The sequence below is a fragment of the Pezoporus wallicus genome, unplaced genomic scaffold (assembly GCF_028554395.1).
Source record: "Pezoporus wallicus isolate ANWC-B61680 ecotype Strahan unplaced genomic scaffold, APGP_CSIRO_Pwel_v1 contig_12957, whole genome shotgun sequence".
NCBI lineage: Eukaryota > Metazoa > Chordata > Aves > Psittaciformes > Psittacidae > Pezoporus > Pezoporus wallicus.
In genome coordinates, this window is record NW_026635057.1 from 1 (window position 1) to 5,545 (window position 5,545).

Genomic DNA, 5,545 nt, shown 5'->3' on the forward strand with positions numbered 1-5,545 from the left:
GAGCCAGGAGGGGAGGATGGTGTTCCTCTTCTTCTGCAGAAAAACACGTTTGCAACGCTATCACGATCATGGCTATGGAGCCTCACTCTTGCCTGAAAGTTCATTAGAATCCAACACCTCCGGAGTCTTCTCTCGGCTGCCAAGCAGCCGGTCAGTACAGCCTGAAGGTTTGGCTACTCTTCCAACAGCCGAAGAGCCAGGAGGAAAAGATGGTGTTCCTCGTCTTCTGCAGAAAAACACGTTTGCAACGCTATCACGATCATGGCTGTGGCCCCTCACTTTCATGCCTGAAAGTGCATTTGAATCCAACGTCTCCGGAGTTTTCTGTCGGCTGCCAAGCAGCAGGTGAGTACAGCAGGAACGTTTGGCTTCTGCTCCCACAGCCGAAGAGGCAGGAGTGAAAGCTTTTGTTGCTTGAGCACACAGTCACCTTTGCAACCGTGTCACCATAATTGCCGTAGCTCCTTAATATCTGGGCCAAAAAGTGCATTTGAATCCAACACCTCCGGAGACATCTCTCGGCTGCCAAGCAGCAGGTCAGTACAGCCTGAAGGTTTGGCTACTCTTCCAACAGCCGAAGAGCCAGGAGGAAAAGATGGTGTTCCTCGTCTTCTGCAGAAAAACACGTTTGCAACGCTATCACGATCATGGCTATGGAGCCTCACTCATGCCTGAAAGTTCATTAGAATCCAACGCCTCCGGAGTCTTCTCTTGGCTGCCAAGCAGCCGGTCAGTACAGCTTGAAGGTTTGGCTACTGTTCCCACAGCCGAAGATTCAGGAGGGAAGGATGGTGTTCCTCGTCTTCTGCAGAAAAAACACGTTTGCAACGCTATCACGATCATTGCTGTGGCCCCTCACTTTCACGCTTGAAAGTGCTTTTGAATCCAACGTCTCCGGAGTTTTCTCTCGGCTGCCAAGCAGCAGGTCAGTAGAGCAGGAACCTTTGTCTTCTGTTCTCGCAGCCGAAGAGCCAGGAGGGAAAGTTTTTGTTGCTTCTCTTGAGCACACAGTCATCTTTGCAACGGTGTCACTATCATGTTTTCCCACTTCGGTTTCAATACCTGAAAGTCCATTGGAATGGACCCTCTCCGAGCTCCCACTAGCTGCACATCAGCACAAAGAGTAGAGCGCTAACATTTCCTCTCTGCTGCTACAACCGATAAGCCAGGAAGAAAAGCTGGTGTTACTCCTCTTCAGCACACAGTCACCGTTGCAAACGTGTCACCCTCATTGCTGTAGCTCCTGAATGTCAGGGCCAAAAAGTGCATTTGAATCCAACCTCTCCGGAGACGTCTCTCGGCTGCCAAGCAGCAGGTCAGTACAGCCTGAAGGTTTGGCTGCTGTTCCCACAGCCGAAGAGCCAGGAGGGAAAGATGGTGTTCCTCGTCTTCTGCAGAAAAAAGATGTTTGCAACGCTATCACGATCATTGCTGTGGCCCCTCACTTTCATGCCTGAAAGTGCATTTGAATCCAACGTCTCCGGAGTCTTCCCTCGGCTGCCAAGAAGCAGGTCAGTACAGCCTGAAGGTTTGGTTACTGTTCCCACAGCCGAAGTGACAGGAGGGAAAGATGGTGTTCCTCGTCTTCTGCAGAAAAAACACGTTTGCAACGCTATGAGATCATTGCTGTGGCCCACCACTTTCATGCCTGAAAGTTCATTAGAATCCAACGACTCCGGAGACTTCTCTCGGCTGCCAAGCAGCAGGTCAGTACAGCTTGAATGTTTGGCTACTGTTCCCACAGCCGAAGAGCCAGGAGGGAAAGATGGTGTTCCTCGTCTTCTGCAGAAAAAACACGTTTGCAACGCTATCACGATCATGGCTGTGGCCCCTCACTTTCATGCCTGAAAGTGCATTTGAATCCAACGTCTCCGGAGTCTTCCCTCTGCTGCCAAGCAGCAGGTGAGTACAGCAGGAACGTTTGTCTTCTGCTCCCACAGCCGAAGAGGCAGGTGGGAAAGCTTTTGTTGCTCCTCTTGAGCACACAGTCACCTTTCCAGCTATCACGATCATGGCTATCACGATCATGGCTATGGAGCCTCACTCTTGCCTGAAAGTTCATTAGAATCCAACGACTCCGGAGTCTTCTCTCGGCTGGGATGCTATGCACCCATGGGTGCTGTGGGGGGTCAGGGGGTGCTGGAGGTAGAATGGGGGTGCTGGGGGTGGAATGGGGGTGCTGGGGGTTTGGGGGTGCTGGGGGGCAATGGGGGGCTCTGGAGGGCAATGGGGGTGCTGGGGGCAATGGGGGTGCTGGGGGGCAATGGGGGTGCTGGGGGCAATGGGGGCAATGGGGGTGCTGGGGGGCAATGGGGGAAATGGGGGTGCTGGGGGGCAATGGGGGACTCAGGGGGTACTGGGGGCAATGGGGGTGCTGGTGGGGTTTGGGTGTGCTGGGGGGCAATGGGGGTGCTGGGGGGTTTTGGGGGGCTCTGGAGAGCAATGGGGAATTCAGGGGGTGCTGGGGGGCAATTTGGGGCTCTGGGGTGCTGGGGGGCAATGTGGGGGCTCAGGGGTACTGGGGCCAATGGGGAGCTGTGGGGATGTGGAGGACAATGCGGGGTGCTGGGGGGCAATGGGGGGCTCTGAAGGCCCTGGGATGCTGGGTGGTGCAGGGGGAGGCCGGGGCCCTATGGGGCTGGGGGTGTTTGTTGGGGGTCCCTGGGCGTGTTTGGGGTCCCTGGGGGGGGGTTGGGGGTCCCGGGGGTGTTGGGGTCCCTGGGGGTGTTGGGGTCCCTGGGGGGTGTTGGGGTCCCTGTGGTCCCTGGGTCTCCGCGTGGGTGCCGGGGCTCAGCCGCTGGGCTCCTCGTGCCCGGTGGAGCTGTAGGGATCCGCCATGGGGCAGGTGAGCGCCGCGAAGGCCACGGCCAAGCCTCGCCCCACGCCCACGGCGGCCGCAGCCGTGGGGCTCCCCACGGGTCCTCAGCAGAGCCCGGCCGCTGCCGGGAGCATCCCTGTGGGGCAGAGCTGGGGATGCTCAAGACCCTGGTGTGGGGCTGGGGGGCGGTGGGGGGGGCACCCCCGATGTCTTCCCCTCCTTATCCCACGCGCCCACATCCTCATTCCCTCCCCTTCTTCCTCCTTTCCCAAGGAAACGCAGCTCGAAGCATCCCGGTGGGGTTGGGTTTTCCCCACCGGACCCCGGGCTCTGCCCCGTGTTGGATGCAACGAGTTCAGAAGCCCTCAGCGGTGGACGCAAGGGTTTAGAAGCGGGACAGCCCGGCCGGGAAGCAAACAGGGGTGGGAAGGCAGCGATTCCTCATGGATGAAGAGGTGGAGAATGAGGCTTATCCAAGCCTGGAGGCAGGATCGCGCCCCACAGCGCCGAAACGCTGCCGGTTCCCAGCCCCATCCCATGAGCTCCTCACCTCCCTATGGACAGACGGATGCTGCGCCCCACTCCTGACCCCCCACTGCCGATTCCCAGCCCCATCCCATGTGTTCCTCACCTCCCTATGGACAGACGGATGCTACGCCCCACTCCTGCCCTCCCACTGACGATTCCCAGCCCCGTCCCATGTGTTCCTTACCTCCCTATGGACAGACGGATGCTGCGCCCCACTCCTGCCCTCCCCACTGCTGGTTCCCAGCCCCATCCCATGTGTTCCTTACCTCCCTATGGACAGACGGATGCTGCGCCCCACTCCTGACCCCCCACTGCCGATTCCCAGCCCCATCCCATGTCTTCCTTACCTCCCTATGGACAGACGGATGCTGCGCCCCACTCCTGCCCTCCTGCTGCCCAGGGCCTCATGAATACTGCAGGGATGCGGCAGCGTCGCCTTCCAGGAGCAACCGGAGGGATCGAATTCCCTCCCGCTATTCCCAGAGGCCCCTTTGCCCGCGGGATGAAGGCTCCGGGCTCCGTTCATGGGAGGGATTGGGAGCATGGAGGTGGATTTAGCCCTAATATCCACTGGGAGCCAGGTCCTTCCCAGCCTGACCCATAGCTTGGAGCCGCTCCTTGGCTCATTCCCGACTAAAGAAGGGAAACTCATTGGGTTTGGAATGGAGCTGCCCTGGGGGGGGGGGGATAACTGGGATGCTGTGACCGGGATTGCCCCATCCCGGGGTGTGCCGGGGTCCTCAGTAGCCATCTCGGTCCCCAAGGGGTGACCCCCAATCAGCTCTAATTAATGCTTCATTGGTGAACCCCAAAGGCTTGTCCCACTCCTGATCCCAACCCCATTCCCAGTCTGAATCCCCACTCCCAATTCCCACCTTAATCCCCATGCCAGCCTAATCCCTGTAACAGTCTTAACCCTAATTCCAGCCCCAAACCCAGACCAAATTCCCATTCCCAAGCCCAGTTACAACCCAAACCCAGTCTGAATTCCCATTTCCAACCCGAACTCACTCAGAATTCCCAGTTCCAATCCAATTCTCAACCCAAACCCAATCAGAATTCCTATTCCCAACCCAAACTCAGTCGGAATTCCCAGTACCATTCCCAACCCGGTCTGAATTCCTATTCCCAACCCCATCCCCAGTCCCAATCAGAATTCCTATTCCCAACCCAAAGCCTGTCAGAATTCCCAGTACCATTCCCAACCCAGTCTGAATTCCTATTCCCAACCGCATCCCCAGTCCCAATCAGAATTCCTATTCCCAACCCAAACTCAATCAGAATTCACAGTCCCAATCCTGTTCCCATTCCAAATCCAATCAGAATTCCCAGTCCCAATCCAATTCTCAACCCAAACCCAATCAGAATTCCCAGTCTCATTTCAAATCCAGTCTGAAATCGTATTCTCAAACCCATTCCCAACCCCAACTGGAATTCGCATTCCCAACCCAATCAGAATTCCCAATGAGAATTCCCAATCCCATTCCCAACCCAATCCCATTCCCAGTCCCAATCCAATCCCAAATCCAATCAGAATTCACAGTCCCATTCCCAAATCCAATCAGAATTCCCATTCCCAAATCCAATCAGAATTCCCAATCCCAAATCCAATCAGAATTCCCATTCCCAAATCCAATCAGAATTCCCAATCCCATTCCCAACCCAATCAGAATTCCCAGTCCCAATTCCATTCCCAAATCCAATCAGAATTCCCAGTCCCATTCCCAAATCCAATCAGAATTCCCAATCCCAAATCCAATCAGAATTCCCATTCCCAAATCCAATCAGAATTCCCAATCCCATTCCCAAATCCAGAATTCCCAGTCCCATTCCCAAATCCAATCAGAATTCCCAATCCCATTCCCAACCCAATCAGAATTCCCAGTCCCAATTCCATTCCCAAATCCAATCAGAATTCCCAATCCCCCATTCCCATCCCAATCCAAATCCAGAATCCCAGCCCCATCCCAATCCAATCAAATTCCCAATCCCATTCCCAAATCCCAATTCCATTCCCAAATCCAATCCCAATCCCATTCCCAAATCCAATCCCAATCCCAAATCCAATCAGAATTCCCAATCCCATTCCTAAATCCAATCAGAATTCCCAGTCCCATTCCAAGCCCAGCCTTAATTCCCACCCCCAACAGGCTTCCTTTCCTGTGCCGCCATCTTGGCGGCGGCGGTGAGGAGGGAGGC